The 17,229-nt window shown below is 50.0% G+C and overlaps 1 protein-coding gene across 1 annotated transcript in view; it reads left to right on the forward strand.

Moving 5' to 3' along the window:
* Positions 1-17,229, forward strand: part of DENND2A (DENN domain containing 2A) — a 104,970-nt gene that overhangs the window by 14,305 nt on the left and 73,436 nt on the right. The gene's annotated exons all lie outside the window — the stretch shown is intronic.

The following is a 17,229-nucleotide window of genomic DNA, read 5'->3' on the forward strand; positions in this document are numbered from 1 at the left end:
ATCTCCCTCGGGTTCTGCTCTTGACGTTCAGATGCTCCGCCTCCCTCGGGTCCTGCACTTAACATGCAGATGCTCTGCCTTCCTCTGGTCCCGCACATGAGATGCAGATACTCCGCCTCCCTCGGATCCTGCACTTGACACGCAGATGCTCCACCTTCCTTGGGTCCTGCATTTGTCACACAGATGCTTTGCCTTCCTTGGGTCCTGCACTTGTCACACAGATGCTCCACCTCCCTCAGGTCCTGCACTTGACACTCAGATGCTCCACCTCCCTTGGGTCCCGCAATTGACACACAGATGCTCCACCTCCCTCAGGTCCTACACTTGACACGCAGATGCTCCACCTCCCACAAGACAATATTTTTCTTAAAGGGACAGGCATCAACATTTAAAAAAAAAAACAAAAAAAACAAAAAAACCCAAAACAAAGACTAGAGGAGACATAACAAAATGTATAGACTATGTTTCATTCTCCTGATGCACATCAAGCATTTTTTCCATGGTTAATGATTGAGAATCAGTGATGTGATCTCTTGTTGCCGGGATTCTGTTAATTTGTAACCAAATTAAATGGTGTAAGTGAAGAAATGGACCGTGGCCGGGACCTTCCATATGGAACGATCGTTCCCACTGCAGCTGATGTCACCTAAGTATTTAGGCTGCTTTGTTGTGCATTTCGGTGTCCATCTTATTCTCCATTCTACTATACTGGCCTTAAAAATTCTTGATTTATTCTCAAGAGAGAATTTATGAGGGTTCCTAGTAACCAGAAATATTCTGTGATCTGTTCATAAGTTAAATAATAAACTTCTTTCTGTCACCACCAGGGGGAGCTCACTGCGTGCAGGTTTCATTATTGAGTTCAATAGAAGCTGTGTAAATCACTATGCAGTGAGCTCCCCCTAGTGGTGACACCAGGAACACAGAATATGTAAATTGATAATTCTGGATCTAAAAACTGGAGCTCAAACCCCCCTTACAATGAATCCTGGACCTATTTAAATTAAATCAAGTCACGTTTTAGGTAGGCTTTCCCAACGGAGACCACCATTAACCCCTTGCTCATTCTATACTAATATTTGACTGCAAAATTTCAGATCAGTGTTCGACTCTTTGCATCCGACTACCGATCCCATTCATTACTTACTAAAAATCGGCTGGAGGTGTCATGACCAATCTGATATTTATGGACTATCCCTTTAATCCACTAAACCTCCTGAAATATTAGATATCAGTGGTAACCCTTTTATCACCCTAGGCCACCACAACACACTAAACACACTCAAGTATACCAGGAACACGGTCAATAACCACTAAACACAAAGAGATCTAATGCGATATTATCATAATTGCCAGTTTTCAGTTTCGTCTATCATTAACATGTAAAAGATTATTGGAAAGGGTTCTTTACTGTAAGAGCAATAAGGTTTTTGGAAAGGATTCTTTACTGTAAAAGCAGTAAGACTATGAAACTGTCCCTCTGCTGGTACCTGAAGCCCATTTATTTATGATATTGGTGGGAACACCATGTTATAAAAAGTGAGTTGGGTGCCCCTTTAAACAATGCTTTCTCCAACGAGAAGCCTTTTATCTAGCATCCAGGCAACTTTGGTGGCCGGTGTTTCTCAGCATTAGAAATGGCTGACAACTCTGCGGTCGGCATATGGCTGACACCAGGGAATAATAGTTTCTATTAAGACAGGTTTGTATATACGGCGGTAGATCGGAGGCATCGCTGGCAGCCATATCCCCGGCTAGTTGGTGTCCGGCCGACTGGTTTACGCTTCGTGTTATGTGCCCGGAGCTACGCGCTGAGGTCAATTCGTGGTTTGTTTGGTAACCACAGGCCACCTTGTAAATCATATGTTTTGAGTTAAAATGGGGGGAAGAATACAAAGGAGCGCAGCTCTGGAGGATTTTAATGGAGCATCTTCTGTCAGTCAGTGGTGAAAACATAGACTCATAAGTGTGTATTACTTGACCGCCTTTTCCCATGGTGTTCAGCATCTTATATGATGTCCTATGGTTTCTTACTTATGAAGAGGGCAATGCACCAGACCTTGGCGTTTTACTGACATAGTCTCCAAAAGTAAATACAGGGCCTTAATGACAGGCATTTTTTTCAATATGTCCGCCATTAAATCAGACTCCCGGTGGAGTTGTCGCCAGTCTAACAATTCGGAAGATCAAATAACTCCCAAAAGAGATGTCAAGTCTCCCGGGTGCCACTTCATGACTAAATGTTAGCCTTCCATTGTTCTAGTAGTCTAGTCTTACTCCTGGGGGGTTTCTGCTACATACAGGGGTCTTGTCTGGTGTCTACATTTATTTAGATGTCTCGTCTGGGAACTGTATTTTTTTAGGGGTGGTGTATTTGTTGCCTATGGTTTATATTTAGGTAAGTTTAAGGCTCTTTATCCTGTGTCTGTATATTCTAGAGGATCTGGTTGACATTTAATGTTTATTTTGTCTTTACGAACAAGGAGTTTGGTCTGGAGTCCTGTATTTATTTAATTGATATGGTTTAGGTTCTGTATCTGTGTAAGGGATTGGCTCTGTGTCTGTATATATTTTAGGGGATCTGGTTGACGTTCATATTTGTTTTGCCTTCATGGGCTCTGTATATGTCTAAGGAGTTTGGTCTGGAGTCTGTATTTATTTAATTCATATTGTTTAGGTTCTGTATCTGTGTAAGGGAATGGCTCTGTATATATTTTAGGAGATCTGGTTGAAGTTCATTTTTGTTTTGCCTTTACGGGCGGCTCAGTATATGGCTAATGAGTTTGGTCTGGAGTCTGTATTTATGCAATTGATATGGTTTAGGTTCTGTATCTGTGTAAGGGATTGGCTCTGTATCTGTATAAATATTAGGGGATCTGGTTGACATTAATATTTGTTTTGCCTTTACGGGCTCAGTATACGATTAAGGAGTTTGGTCTGGAGTCTGTATTTATTTTATTGACATGGTTTAGGTTCTGTATCTGTGTAAGGGATTGGCTCTGTATCTGTATATATATTAGGGGATCTGGTTGAAGTTCATATTTGTTTTGCCTTTAGGGCTCAGTATATGGCTAAGGAGTTTGGTCTGGAGTCTGTATTTATTTAATTGATATGGTTTAGGTTCTGTATCTGTGTAAGGGATTGGTTCTGTATATATTTTAGGGTCTGGTCCTCGGGCTATAGTTCACTTCTGAGCACTGCAGTAGATCTATGTTTATGGGCTATAGAGTCTATAACTGTTTAGGGATGTACTTGCATCTATTTATTTAGCGTTTTTTGGTCTGGGGGACTATATTCATTTTTGGGGTCTGGTCTAGGGTATGTATGGCTAAATATATATATAGATCATATACCAAGACCCAATCTGGCCTAGGTCTAAATCTTAGCTCTTCTTCTTCCTGGAATTTTCTTCACTCCTGAGCACTGTAGCAGACAGGGTTCTAGCCTGGGCTATGTATTTAGGGAGTTTGGTCTGAAGTCTGTATTAATTTAAGCGATATGGTTTAGGTTCTGTATCTGTTTAAGGGATTGGCTCCGTATATACTTTAAGTTCTGGTACTTGGTCTATATTTCACTTCTGAGCTCTGCAGCAAATCTATATTTATGGGATGTAGAGTCTATAACTGTTTAGGGATTTGCTTGCATCTATTTAGTGTTTTTGGTCTGGCTGTCTATATTCATTTTTAGGGTCTGGTCTGTGGTATGTATGTCTAAATATATATAGATCATATACCAAGGCCCAATCTGGTCTAGGTCTAAATGTGACCACTCCTGCTACCTGGAGTCTTCTTCATTCCTGAGCACTGCAGCAGACAGGAGTCTGACCTGGGGTATGTATATAGGCAGTTTAGTCTGGGGTCTGTGTATTAGTTCAATGGGTTTTGATTGGGGGTCTGTATAATAATAGCCATCTTCCACCGTGGCCAGTGTCGGACGTTTAAGGGTGCTTTATACGCTGCGACATCGCTACCGATATGTCGTCGGGGTCACGTTGTTAGTGACGCACATCCGGCGCTGGTAGCAACATCGCAGCGTGTAACACCAAGGAGCGACGATCAACGATCGCAAAATCATTCAAAAACGGGGATCGTTGACACGTCGCTCCTTTCCTTAATATCGTTGCTGCCACAGGTACGATGTTGTTCGTCGTTCCTGTGGCATCACACATCGCTATGTGTGACACCGCAGGAACGACGAACATTTCCTTACCTGCATCCATCGGCAATGCGGAAGGAAGGAGGTGGGCGTGATGTTACGTCCCGCTCATCTCTGCCCCTCCGCTTCTATTGGCCGGCTGCTTAGTGACGCCGCAGTAAAGTCGCTATGACGCCGAACACACCTCCCCCTTGAGGGAGGGATTGTTCGGCAGTCACAGCGACATCGCTGACAAGGTATGTTCGTGTGACGCTGCCGTAGTGATATTGTTCGCTACGGCAGCAAGCACCAAATGTCGCACGAGCGACGGGGGCGGGTGCTATCGCGCTCGACATCGCTAGCAATCGCTAGCGATGTCGCAGCGTGTAAAGCACCCTTTAGGGTTTTCAGGATTGGTGATAAACATCTCTAGTTTCCAGGTTTTTCTTTTTTTTGTGATTGTGAAATTTCCCAGGTGGTTTCTATTTTGACCAATCTTATGTAATAATCTTTCAGGATTTTCTTATTAACCCTAGTGGTTAAGAACATGTGCTGTTATATTCTATATATTCCATTCAAATAGAGGCCCAAGCCATTTGGGGGTAACTAACACAACTTACACCAGTCTGTTTAGGAGTAGACAGGCACTTTTTTTAGAAGGCCTGAAGTCAAGACCCATTGCGGTATGTCACGAACCACCGGGGGGGTCACTCAGAAATCCCCCGCGCTGGCTACCAGTACGTCACAATCGGGGGGTAACAAGTGGGGGTCACCCCTCCTTTATACCTCCCGACCGACAGACAGAGCACGTGACGCGCTCTCTAGCGCCCCTCTTATAGTCAGGCCAATTATGGAATTGCCCGACAATAAGCAAGGAGGCCGCTATACTACTTATGCCGATTATTGAAGGGTCCCCAGTGAGAGTAGGGTATATATTCCCCCGACCTCCGCGGGCGGAATATATAAAACCTCCCCGGATCTCACTGGCCTCCCCACAATAATCCTTGGCACAACTCGCTGCCACCAACCGCTTCGCGGTAACTATTAGCCGAACACACAGACGTGGGATTCAAGATCGAGATAACAGAACAGCCCAAGATTAATTATATAATTTAATCAGCCTAAAGCACACTAGAAACTACAATATATACAATAGGGAATCTACAGAATATACATATGTCAGAGTACAGTTACAAGCAAAGCATGGGTTACAAACAGGCATACACAGTTCCAGCAGTTACCTTGTGCGTCTGGCCACAGGGGGGCGCTGTAGGCCAGGTTTCTAGGATCCTTCCCACAGATGTTTCCTACACGTGACCCCCAGCGAAAGAACCCTGGAAAATGGCCGAAGTAGGGTTATCAACCTGGGCAAATCCAGGTCCCCTCCTACCTTCGTGACCTCAGAGGGAGCACTGCTCCACCCCTGGCTTGAGTTATGGACAATATCCCAACATGGAATATGGGCCATAACTTTGCCTGGGAGCGTCGTAGGCGGACGCCAACGCTCTCATTGTGACAGCTATGAATTTAGCTACGGAACGAGAGGACTCATGACTTGTCTACTAGTTCCCCATTGGCTGATATCACGCCTGGGGTATTTCCCCAGGTCCTGCTCCCATAAAAAGGGTGTGCCAGCATCGTCCGCATGCGGAGACACCATTTTTATGGTTGCCATATTTATCGGAAATATGGCTTGCGAGATATGAACCATTTTTTACTGGAGTCGTTCTGTCTGGATACTTCCATAGCCTTGCTAATTAGATAGCAGCCCCTACTACAGGGTCACGGCAGGGAGTCATCCTGTGTCCATTGTTCCCACATCACCTAATCTCCATATCACAGGAGATGGCTGGGATGTGACACCTTCACAGATGCTGGACATCTGAGAACAAGAAGGGAGGGGGCACTGCCATGGAGTGATGAGAGCGATTATGACTTCCAGTCATAATTCCTCTTCATATCCCAGGATTTGCCTCACACCTCCCCCCTTTTGAGGGCGCTAGGGGGCAGCACACTCCGGTGTTCCCCCGTGCGCCCGTCCGCGACCTCTCCTTGTCGGGACAGCCCGTCTGCGTTACCGTGGTCCCGGCCCCTTTTGTGGCGAATGGTGAAGTTGTATTGCTGGAGCGCAAGGCTCCATCGCAACAATCGCCCATTCGTCCCAGAGACGGTGTGCAACCAGCTGAGGGGATTGTGGTCCGTCTCCACGATGAAGTGGCGCCCGTATAGATAGGGTTGCAGACGCTGCAGGGCCCACACTATGGCCAGGCACTCCTTCTCCATCGTGGAATAGGCCACTTCCCTTGGTAACAGCTTCCTGCTCAGGTACAAGACTGGGTGCTCTTGGCTCGCAGAGTCCACCTGGCTGAGCACCGCACCGAGGCCGAAGTCACTGGCGTCGGTCTGTACTACAAACGGCCGCGTGAAGTCGGCTGCCTGTAGCACGGGCGGGCTGGACAGGGCGTCCTTTAGGGCCTGGAAGGCTGTCTCGCAGTCCATTGTCCAATCGACTGCAGAGGGCAGCTTCTTCTTGGTGAGGTCCGTCAAGGGCTTTGCCAGGCTACTATAGCGTGGAACAAACCTCCTATAGTACCCGGCGGTCCCTAAGAAGGACATCACCTGCTTCTTGGTCCTGGGGGTGGGCCAGGATGCGATGGCCTCCACTTTCTCAGGCTCGGGCTTCAGTGTTCTCCCGCCTACCCGGTGACCGAGGTACTGGACCTCGCTCATGGCCAGCTGACACTTTCCCGGCTTGATGGTCAAACCTGCCCGGTGGATCCGCCTGAGCACCTGTGCTAGATGCTCTAGGTGGTCCTCCCAGGTGGGACTGAAGACGGCAATGTCATCCAGGTACGCGGCCGCGTACCCTTCAAGTCCCTTGAGCAGGGTGTTGACCATCCGCTGGAAAGTGGCAGGGGCATTCCTCATCCCGAATGGCATCACCGTGGACTCGTATAGTCCAAATGGGGTAATAAAGGCAGAGCGTTCCCTGGCCTTGCGAGTCAGGGGGATCTGCCAATATCCCCGGCTCAGGTCCATGATGGTCAGGTACTGAGCCCCGGCCAACTGATCGAGCAGGTCATCGATGCGTGGCATTGGGTACGCATCGGCGACCGTGACAGCATTGAGCCCCCTGTAGTCCACGCAGAACCGAGTGGTTCGGTCCTTCTTAGGGACGAGGACTACAGGCGAGGCCCAAGCGCTGTTGGATGCCTGGATCACCCCCAGCTTCAGCATCTCGTCAATCTCCTGGCGCATGTGTTGCTGCACCTCCAGGGAGACCCGATATGCTGAACGCCGGATCGGGGGATGATCCCCAGTGTCCACGTGATGGACAGCCAAGTCAGTCCTTCCGGGCTGGTTGGTAAACAACCCCCGGAAGGGGAGGAGGGTGGCCCACAGCTGGGACCGTTGGTCCTCCAAGAGCTGGTGGCCAACCTCCACATCCTCAATGGATCCGCCTGCCCTAACCTGGGCTAGCATATCCAAGAGGGTTTCCGCTTCTCCCTCCTCGGGCAGGTTGCACACGGGGAGCGCACATGCCTCCCGCTCATGATGTGCCTTCATCATGTTCACATGGAAGGGCTTCCGCCTTCCACGGGCAGGGTCCAGGGTGACCAGGTACGTCACAGGGTTGAGCTGCTGGTACACGAGGTATGGGCCTTCCCAGGCTGCCTGAAGCTTGTCCTGTGGTACGGGGACCAGTACCCACACCTTTTGACCCACTTGGTAGGTCCTCTCACAAGCGTTCTGGTCGTACCAACGCTTCTGATCGGCCTGGGCTTGAGCCATATTGTCGTGTACCAGTTGCGTCAAGGCCTGCATTTTGTCCCGGAAGCGCATGACATACTCGATAACCGACACTCCAGGGGTGGCCAAATCCCCTTCCCAAGCCTCTTTCACCAGAGCCAGGGGGCCCCGCACACGTCGCCCGTACAGGAGCTCAAACGGTGAGAATCCTGTTGAGGCCTGTGGAACCTCCCGGTAAGCAAATAACAGGTGTGGGAGATACCGCTCCCAGTCACGCCCATGGGAGTCGACCAACATCTTAAGCATCTGCTTTAAGGTGCCATTGAACCGCTCGCACAGGCCATTAGTCTGTGGATGGTACGGGCTGGCCACCAGATGTCGCACCTGGACTTGCTTACAGAGGGCCTCCATCAGCTGGGACATGAATTGGGTCCCCCGGTCAGTGAGCATTTCCTGGGGAAAACCCACTCGGGAGAAAATCTCCAGCAATGCGGTGGCCACCTTGTCAGCCCGAATGGACGACAAGGCCACTGCTTCTGGGTACCGGGTGGCATAGTCCACTACCGTCAGTATGAAGCGTTTCCCGGAGCTGCTGGGGATGGCCAGCGGGCCGACCAGATCCACAGCCACCCTCCTGAAAGGCTCATCGATGATGGGCAGAGATACCAGTGGGGCTTTGGGGCGTGGCCCCGCCTTCCCCACTCTCTGACAGGTTTCACACGAACGGCAGTAGGCAGCCACATCGGCCCCCATTTTTGGCCAGTAGAAATGCTGGTTTAACCTGGCCTTGGTCTTAGCGATCCCTAGGTGTCCGGCCATCGGAATCTCATGTGCGATCCGCAACAACTCCGTCCGGAACGGATAGGGTACCCCCAACTGTCGGTCCCTGGGCCACGCCTCCGGTGAACCCTGCTGGACCGTGGCCCGGTACAGCCGTCCTTGGTCCCAGACCACTCGCTCCGGGTCCGAGTCCGAGGGAGGCTGTGCCGCCTGCTCCTTAAGAGCTTTCAGGCTGTCGTCAGCTTCTAACGCTGCCTGAAACCCCTGACTAGATGTGGCCAGAATCGACGAGACTGTCACATCTTCGGTCAGTACCCCGGGACCTGTGTCCTGGCCTCCACCTGACTCGGCTGCCACTGGGTCAGAAGGGGAAGAGCTATCGGACCTCCGGGAGGCCCCTTGGCTTCCAGCACTCCCACTGCGGGTGACAGCGGCCACAGCCGCTGCGCCCGTGGGTCGTGCCTGCTCCTCCTCCGTTCCTGACCAAGTCGCCGGTTCAGGCAGACCTACCTGGCTTCCTGACACCCCGGTTGTGGGGGAACCATGCACCGAGATCTTACCTGGGAGCACTTCCGCTCCTGGACCGGCCCCAATCTCACCTGCCTGTTCCCCTCCTGCAGCAACAGAACCCCGCTGTGAAATCTCTGGGGACCCCACATTTGCTGTGGTAGCCCCCACCCCACACACTGGTCCTCCCCCTGCAGAACCCTGCTCTCTGCTTATCCCTGCAGAGGGCAACAGATCCCAGCTCACAGGCTGATTACTTGTAGAGGCATTGTCACACCTTTCTCTGACCCCCTCCCCTGTCACAGCTGCAGCTGAGTGTGTGTCTATGCAAGCAGAAAAATCAGAGTTCACTCCCTCCTCCCTTACATCATTCATAGATAACACATTAACATTGTTAGGAGTCATGTCAGTACGGGCTGAAGGTTCAGCCCTTGGGGGGGGCCCAAACTGGGAGGTTATCTGCCCCAAATCTGTCCCAAGTAGCACGTTTGCAGGGATCCGATCAGTTACCCCCACCTCCCTCACCCCTCGCCCTGCGCCCCAGTCCACATAAATGTCAGCAACAGGCAGCGCCGGGTCAATGCCTCCAATCCCGGAGACAGCGAGGGTTTTTCCCGGGATCAAGTCTTGGGGGGACACCATGTCAGGCCGCACCAGAGTCACCTCCGAGGCGCTGTCTCTCAGTCCTATGGTCACAGACCGGCCGACGGTGACAGGTTGGAAGCTGTCCAGGGACCTACCACCACCCCCACCCACACAATACACCTTGGGCGGCCCTTGGGACGGGGACGGAGCCGGGGCCTTGGGACGCTGAGGGCACATGGCCTTGAAGTGTCCAGGTAAGTTGCACTGGTGGCACCGTCTTGGTTCTGCCACGGGCCTGGAGAGGGGAGTTGAGGGGGACACCCCCTGCAGTCTAGGGGCAGGTGGGGCAGTCGTAGAATTCATCTTACCCCCTCTCCAGGTGCTGCTGGTGGCTGCTCTCCTGGCCTCAGGAGCCCGATTGTTGGTGTAGTCATCGGCCAGGGCAGCTGTAGCCGTGGATCCCTTTGGCTTCTGGTCTCGGATGAACTGGCGGAGATCCTCAGGGCAGTTCCACAAGAGTTGCTCCGTGATGAACAAGTCCAGGATCTCCGGTCCGGTGGAAAGCTGCAGGCCTTGGGTCCAGTGGTCGGCAGCTCGGGCAAGTGCCCGCCGGTGGTCAGCCCAGGAGTCCTTTGGTCCCTTTTGCAGGGTCCGGAACTTCTTGCGGTAGGACTCCGGAGTGAGGTTGTACTGTTGGATCAGGGCCCGCTTGATGGTGTCGTAGCCCTGATCTGCCTCAGCAGGCAAGTCCCCAAGGATATCCAGGGCCTTACCCCTTAGACGGGGGGTCAGGTATTTGGCCCACTGATCCTTGTCCAGATGGTGCTGCAAGCAAGTCCGTTCAAAAGCAGTCAGGAAAGAGTCCAAGTCTCCATCCTTCTCCAGCACTGGGAAGTCCTCAACACGGACCTTTGGAAGTTTGGTGTCTTGAAGGTCACGTGTGGCTGATGAGGGCCGGAGCTGAGCTAGCTGCAGCTGGTGGTCACGGTCTGCCTGTTGCCGTCGCTCTTCACGTGCTGCTTGCCGCTCCGCAGCCTCACGCGCTGCTTGCCGCTCCGCAGCCTCAGCGTCACGCGCCGCCTGCCGCTCTGCCCTGCGCTCTGCCAGGAGTTCCTTGTAGCCCTCCTGGTCTCCAGCCTGGAGAAGGGCCATAGCCATTTGAAGAAGGCTATCCGAGCCTCCCAGGCTCGGTGGAATGGCACGTGGTGATCTGCGGCCCGCTGCGGAGCCTGGTGATTCACTGTCCATTGCAGAGCGGAGGGCTGGCATCTGGCTCGTTGAGGACCCTTGGGCGAGCTCCTCCTCATTTTGTCCAGCAGTGCCAGGTTGTGCGATGTCCTCTGCAGAGCTGTTCTCTGGCGTCGGGCTCTTGGAGGGCTCGTGGACAACCTCCTCATCGTCTCTGGCCTGAGCATCGGCCATTCCTTTGGCTTTGCTCCTGGTGCTCTCAGCCATTGTTGCAGACTTTGGTCACTGACACAGAACTGACACCTGATGCCTCCACACACCTTACAGTATCTGCACTCTGACACTCTAGTGTTGAGCTAGTCTGAAGACCCCAGCAGCCACAGCTGCTGCAGGCAGTCTTTAGTGTCTGGGAGTATGGGTCTCACACTCACACACACTATTATCTCGATCCCACCGCTATGCCACCAATATGTCACGAACCACCGGGGGGGTCACTCAGAAATCCCCCGCGCTGGCTACCAGTACGTCACAATCGGGGGGTAACAAGTGGGGGTCACCCCTCCTTTATACCTCCCGACCGACAGACAGAGCACGTGACGCGCTCTCTAGCGCCCCTCTTATAGTCAGGCCAATTATGGAATTGCCCGACAATAAGCAAGGAGGCCGCTATACTACTTATGCCGATTATTGAAGGGTCCCCAGTGAGAGTAGGGTATATATTCCCCCGACCTCCGCGGGCGGAATATATAAAACCTCCCCGGATCTCACTGGCCTCCCCACAATAATCCTTGGCACAACTCGCTGCCACCAACCGCTTCGCGGTAACTATTAGCCGAACACACAGACGTGGGATTCAAGATCGAGATAACAGAGCAGCCCAAGATTAATTATATAATTTAATCAGCCTAAAGCACACTAGAAACTACAATATATACAATAGGGAATCTACAGAATATACATATGTCAGAGTACAGTTACAAGCAAAGCATGGGTTACAAACAGGCATACACAGTTCCAGCAGTTACCTTGTGCGTCTGGCCACAGGGGGGCGCTGTAGGCCAGGTTTCTAGGATCCTTCCCACAGATGTTTCCTACACGTGACCCCCAGCGAAAGAACCCTGGAAAATGGCCGAAGTAGGGTTATCAACCTGGGCAAATCCAGGTCCCCTCCTACCTTCGTGACCTCAGAGGGAGCACTGCTCCACCCCTGGCTTGAGTTATGGACAATATCCCAACATGGAATATGGGCCATAACTTTGCCTGGGAGCGTCGTAGGCGGACGCCAACGCTCTCATTGTGACAGCTATGAATTTAGCTACGGAACGAGAGGACTCATGACTTGTCTACTAGTTCCCCATTGGCTGATATCACGCCTGGGGTATTTCCCCAGGTCCTGCTCCCATAAAAAGGGTGTGCCAGCATCGTCCGCATGCGGAGACACCATTTTTATGGTTGCCATATTTATCGGAAATATGGCTTGCGAGATATGAACCATTTTTTACTGGAGTCGTTCTGTCTGGATACTTCCATAGCCTTGCTAATTAGATAGCAGCCCCTACTACAGGGTCACGGCAGGGAGTCATCCTGTGTCCATTGTTCCCACATCACCTAATCTCCATATCACAGGAGATGGCTGGGATGTGACACCTTCACAGATGCTGGACATCTGAGAACAAGAAGGGAGGGGGCACGGCCATGGAGTGATGAGAGCGATTATGACTTCCAGTCATAATTCCTCTTCATATCCCAGGATTTGCCTCACAGGTACCTTTTTTTTTTTTAACGTATCAAAAGTCCTGATTTTCACAGCAACGTCTTCATATCTGTTTGTAAATAGGTAGTGATATATGCTTATTTATATTTTCGGGGGTTTACTCCAATGGAATGAGAAGAGCTTTAACTGTCACACTATATATGTGGGACCTTTACTTTTTTTCTATCTACACATTTGGCCTGGGACAACTCATAAAGTCCCATGGCTTCCAGTACCACCTATATGCCGACGACACCCAGATCTACCTCTCTGGCCCAGATGTCACATCTCTGCTGTCCAAAATCCCGATGTGTCTATCGGCTATATCCTCCTTCTTCTCCTCTCGCTTTCTAAAGCTCAATGTGGCCAAAACTGAACTAATCATCTTTCCTCCATCTCACCTACACTCGCTACCTGATCTATCTATTACAATAAATAACACCATGCTCTCGCCAGTACCCAAAGTTCGCTGCCTCGGAGTGACCTTTGACTCTGCCTTGTCCTTCATACCACACATCCAATCCCTCACCACCTCCTGCCGAGTTCAACTCAAAAATATTTCCAGATTCCTTTTTTTCCTCAATTCGCAATCTACAAAAATGCTAGTGCATGCCCTCAGAATCTCCCGCTTTGACTACTGCAACATCCTCCTCTGTGGTCTCCCTGCCAACACGCTCGCCCCTCTCCAGTCCATCCTTAATTCTGCTGCCCGACTGATCCACCTCTCGCCACACTACCACCCTGCTTCTCCTCTCTGCAAGTCCCTCCATTGGCTCCCAATTCTCCACCGTATCCACTTCAAACTACTAACACTGACCTACAAAGCCGTCCATAATCTGTCTCCTCCGTATATCTCCGAACTAATCTCCCACTACACTCCAACACGCCACCTCCGGTCCTCCCAAGATCTTTCTCTCGTCTGCTCTCATTCGCTCCTCACGTAACCGACTCCAAGACTTCTCCCGAGCATCCCCAGTCTCCTGGAACTCGCTGCCCCAACACGTCAGACTATCCCCTACCCTTGCAAACTTCAAACAGAACCTGAAAACCCATCTTTTCAGAAATGCCTACAATCTACAATGAACTCGCTGCCGCCCGACCACCGTGCGGAGCTGCCGCCCAATCTACACCCCACCTACTGTCTCCTCCCCAAATCCTATAGAATGTAAGCCCGCAAGGGTAGGGCCCTCTTCCCTCTGTACTAGTCTGTCTATTGTAACTTGTGTATGTATTCTGTATGTAACCCCCCTCTCATGTACAACACCATGGAATTAATGGTGCTCTATAAATAAATAATAATAATAATAATATATGTTGGTCAGTGTGACCCTGCAAAATAATTGTGATCAATTCATTAAGATTACATATTGTTGAAGGCCCAAACTCATGCCCTTTAAGTGACGCCAAGTTAGCAGGTATTTAGAAAGGCATTAAGTGTAGATAGTGGAGCACTGGATTCGCTAAGGCAAAGGGCAGCTGCAGACTCGTCTATTCTCACGGGTCTCTTGGAATAAGGACACTGTTTATATTAGTCCAGGGATCTAAGGAGCGCTGTCTCTGGGAGCTGCTTGTGTCCATACACACATCCTGGCTGCAGTCCAGATGGGGAAGTATGCCGTCATACACTAAAGAGCGCGGGGGAGGAGTGGGGTGCAACCGAGATGAAGCCGAATGCAGACTTGATCACAAATGCTGAAACCTAAATGATGTTGGATTTCTTAAAGGAACAGGCAAGACAAAATTGTTAGGCCTCTTTCACGCGTTCATGCCTCCGGTAGGTGTTTGGCAGTTTTCTCACGTACCGGAGACACGTACACACGTAGACCTATGTATTCCTATGGTTTTGGACACACGTATTTTCGCACGGAATGTGTGTCCGTTCCGTACTTATGTGTGTCCGTGTGTTTCTCACGCCGACATGCCCGTTTTCTCTCCGGCATCACGGGTGTCACACGGAACGCAAATGTGTCACACGTAATGCAAACGGACAACAAGGATGTGTTCCGTGTGACACGCACCGGAGAAAAGACGTGTCTGTGAGAAAAAAAACAAAACTTTACTCACCTTCTCATGCCCTGCAGTCTCTGCCGCCAAAAATGGGCGGGACAAAAATGTTGCACCCTCAGCGTAATATTTGGAATAAAGGGGGCTTTACACGCTACGACATCGCTAATGCGAAGTCGTTGGGGTCACGGAATTGGTGACACACATCCGGACGCATTAGCGATGTTGTTGCGTGTGACACCTATGAGCGATTTTGCATCGTCGCAAAAACGTGCAAAATCGCTCATCGGTGACATGGGGGTCCATTCTCAAATATCGTTACTGCAGCAGCACGCATCGCTCCGTGTGACACCGCAGGAACGAGGAACCTCTCCTTACCTGCCTCCCGGCCGCTATGCGGAAGGAAGGAGGTGGGCGGGATGTTACATCCCGCTCATCTCCGCCCCTCTGCTTCTATTGGGCGGCGGTTCAGTGACGTCGCTGTGACGCTGAACGAACCGCCCCCTTAGAAAGGAGGCGGTTCGCCGGTCACAGCGACGTCGCTGGGCAGGTAAGTATGTGTGACGGGTCTGGGTGATGTTGTGCAGCACGGGCAGCGATTTGCCCGTGTCGCACAACAGATGGGGGCGGGAACGCACGCTAGCAATATCGGTACCGATATCGCAGCATGTAAAGCGGCCTTTACTCCTCTCACATGGAATTTTGGACTCTTCTTTATAAACTGCTCCAGGTCTCTCATATCTGAAGGTATCTTCTCTTCTCTTCTCTTCTCCCAATAGTAATCTTAGCATCTCTCCACAGGTGTCAATGCGATTTAGATCCGGACTCATTGCTGCCTCTTCAGAACTCTCCAGCGCTTTGTTGCCATCCATTGCTGGTGGCTTCTTGAAGTATGTTTGGGGTCATTGTCCTGCTGAAAGACCCATGACCTAGGACGCACACCCATCTTTCTGACACTGCGTTGCCACCTAAAATCCTTTGGAAATCTTTAGATTTCATGATGTCTTGCACATAGTTAGGGCACTCAGTGCCAAAGGGAGCAAAACAACCCCAAAACATCTCTGAACCTCCACCATGTTTGACTGTATGTCCTGTGTTCTTTTCTCTATAGGCCTCATTCCATTTTTGGTAATCACTAGAATGATGTGTTTCACCAAAAGCTCTATCTTGGTCTCATTTATCCACAAGACTCTTTCCCAGAAGGATTCTAGTTACTCACGTATATTTTTGCAAACTGCAGTTTAGATTTTATGTCTCTGTGTCAGCAGTGGGGTCCTACTGGGTCTCCTCAGTATTTATTCATTTCATTCAGATATGGAAGGATAGTTTGTGCTGACACTGATGCCCGCAACTTGAATTTCTTTGAAACTTGATTGGGGCTGCTTATCCACCATCCAGACTATCCTGCATTGCAAGTTTTCATCATTTTTTCTCGTCCCTCCACATCCAGTGAGATTAGCTACAGTGCCATCGTTTGTAAACTTCTTTATTATGTTGTGCACTGTGGACAAAGGAACATCAAGATCTCTGGAAATGGACTTGTAATTTTGAGATTATTGACATTTTCAACAATTTTGGATCTCAGTTCTCTTCTCCTCTTACTGTTCTCCATGCTTATTGTGACACACACAGATAATGCAAAGATTGAGTCAACTTCTCCTCTTTTTATCTGGTTTCAGGTGTGATTTCTATATTGCCCACACCTGTTACTTGTCACAGGTTTTCAACGGGCATCACATGCTTGGAACAAAGTTGTCTACCCACAATTTTGGGAAAGGTGCCAACAATTTCTTCTGGCCCATTATTGGGGTTGTGTGACATTATGTCCAATTTGCCCTTTTTTCGCTGTTTTTTTTGTGTTGTTCCAATACACACAAAGAAAAAAAAAACATTTAGATGAAACATTTCAGAAATTTTCTTGGAGAAATAATTCATTTTCTGGAACAATTTCTAGGGTGCCAACACTTTCGGTCATAACTGTAATTTCCTCTAGAAATTTCCAATGTGACCTCAGGTAACCACCAAATTTCATTCGCCCTATGTCACACCCGGAGGCTGAGCTATGAGGATCTGCGTGAAAGCTGCTTTAGATATCTGTGAAGTGTCCACTCTTGAATCTGAATAGGTCCAACATTAATGATTTTGACACAGAGCTCTAGAGACAAAGGGGTAAATTATGAAATCAGAGTTACCTGCAGCCATCACTAGAGAGAGCACACTCACCTAATGTTTATACAGTAAAACCAGGAATAAAGTCGCATACACTAAGCTCCCTCTAGTGGTTGTTGTAGGTAGACAACTTTGAATGGCATAATGATTGCGCATGCGCAACACTGCTGAATTCATTGTCTATGGTATTGTGCACACATGCGTTACCATTAATGATGGGCGAGTGTGTTCAGCACTTCAAAACTGGTGTCTTCCTACTTGGCAGATCCCGAGATTGGGTCTCTGAAGTGCCGCCTTTGAACGATCCGACGGTTGAGCATGCGCAGCACCGCTCTATTCATTGTCAAAGGGACTAGGAA

The sequence above is a fragment of the Anomaloglossus baeobatrachus genome, chromosome 4, assembly GCF_048569485.1.
Source record: "Anomaloglossus baeobatrachus isolate aAnoBae1 chromosome 4, aAnoBae1.hap1, whole genome shotgun sequence".
In the NCBI taxonomy this organism is placed as follows: domain Eukaryota; kingdom Metazoa; phylum Chordata; class Amphibia; order Anura; family Aromobatidae; genus Anomaloglossus; species Anomaloglossus baeobatrachus.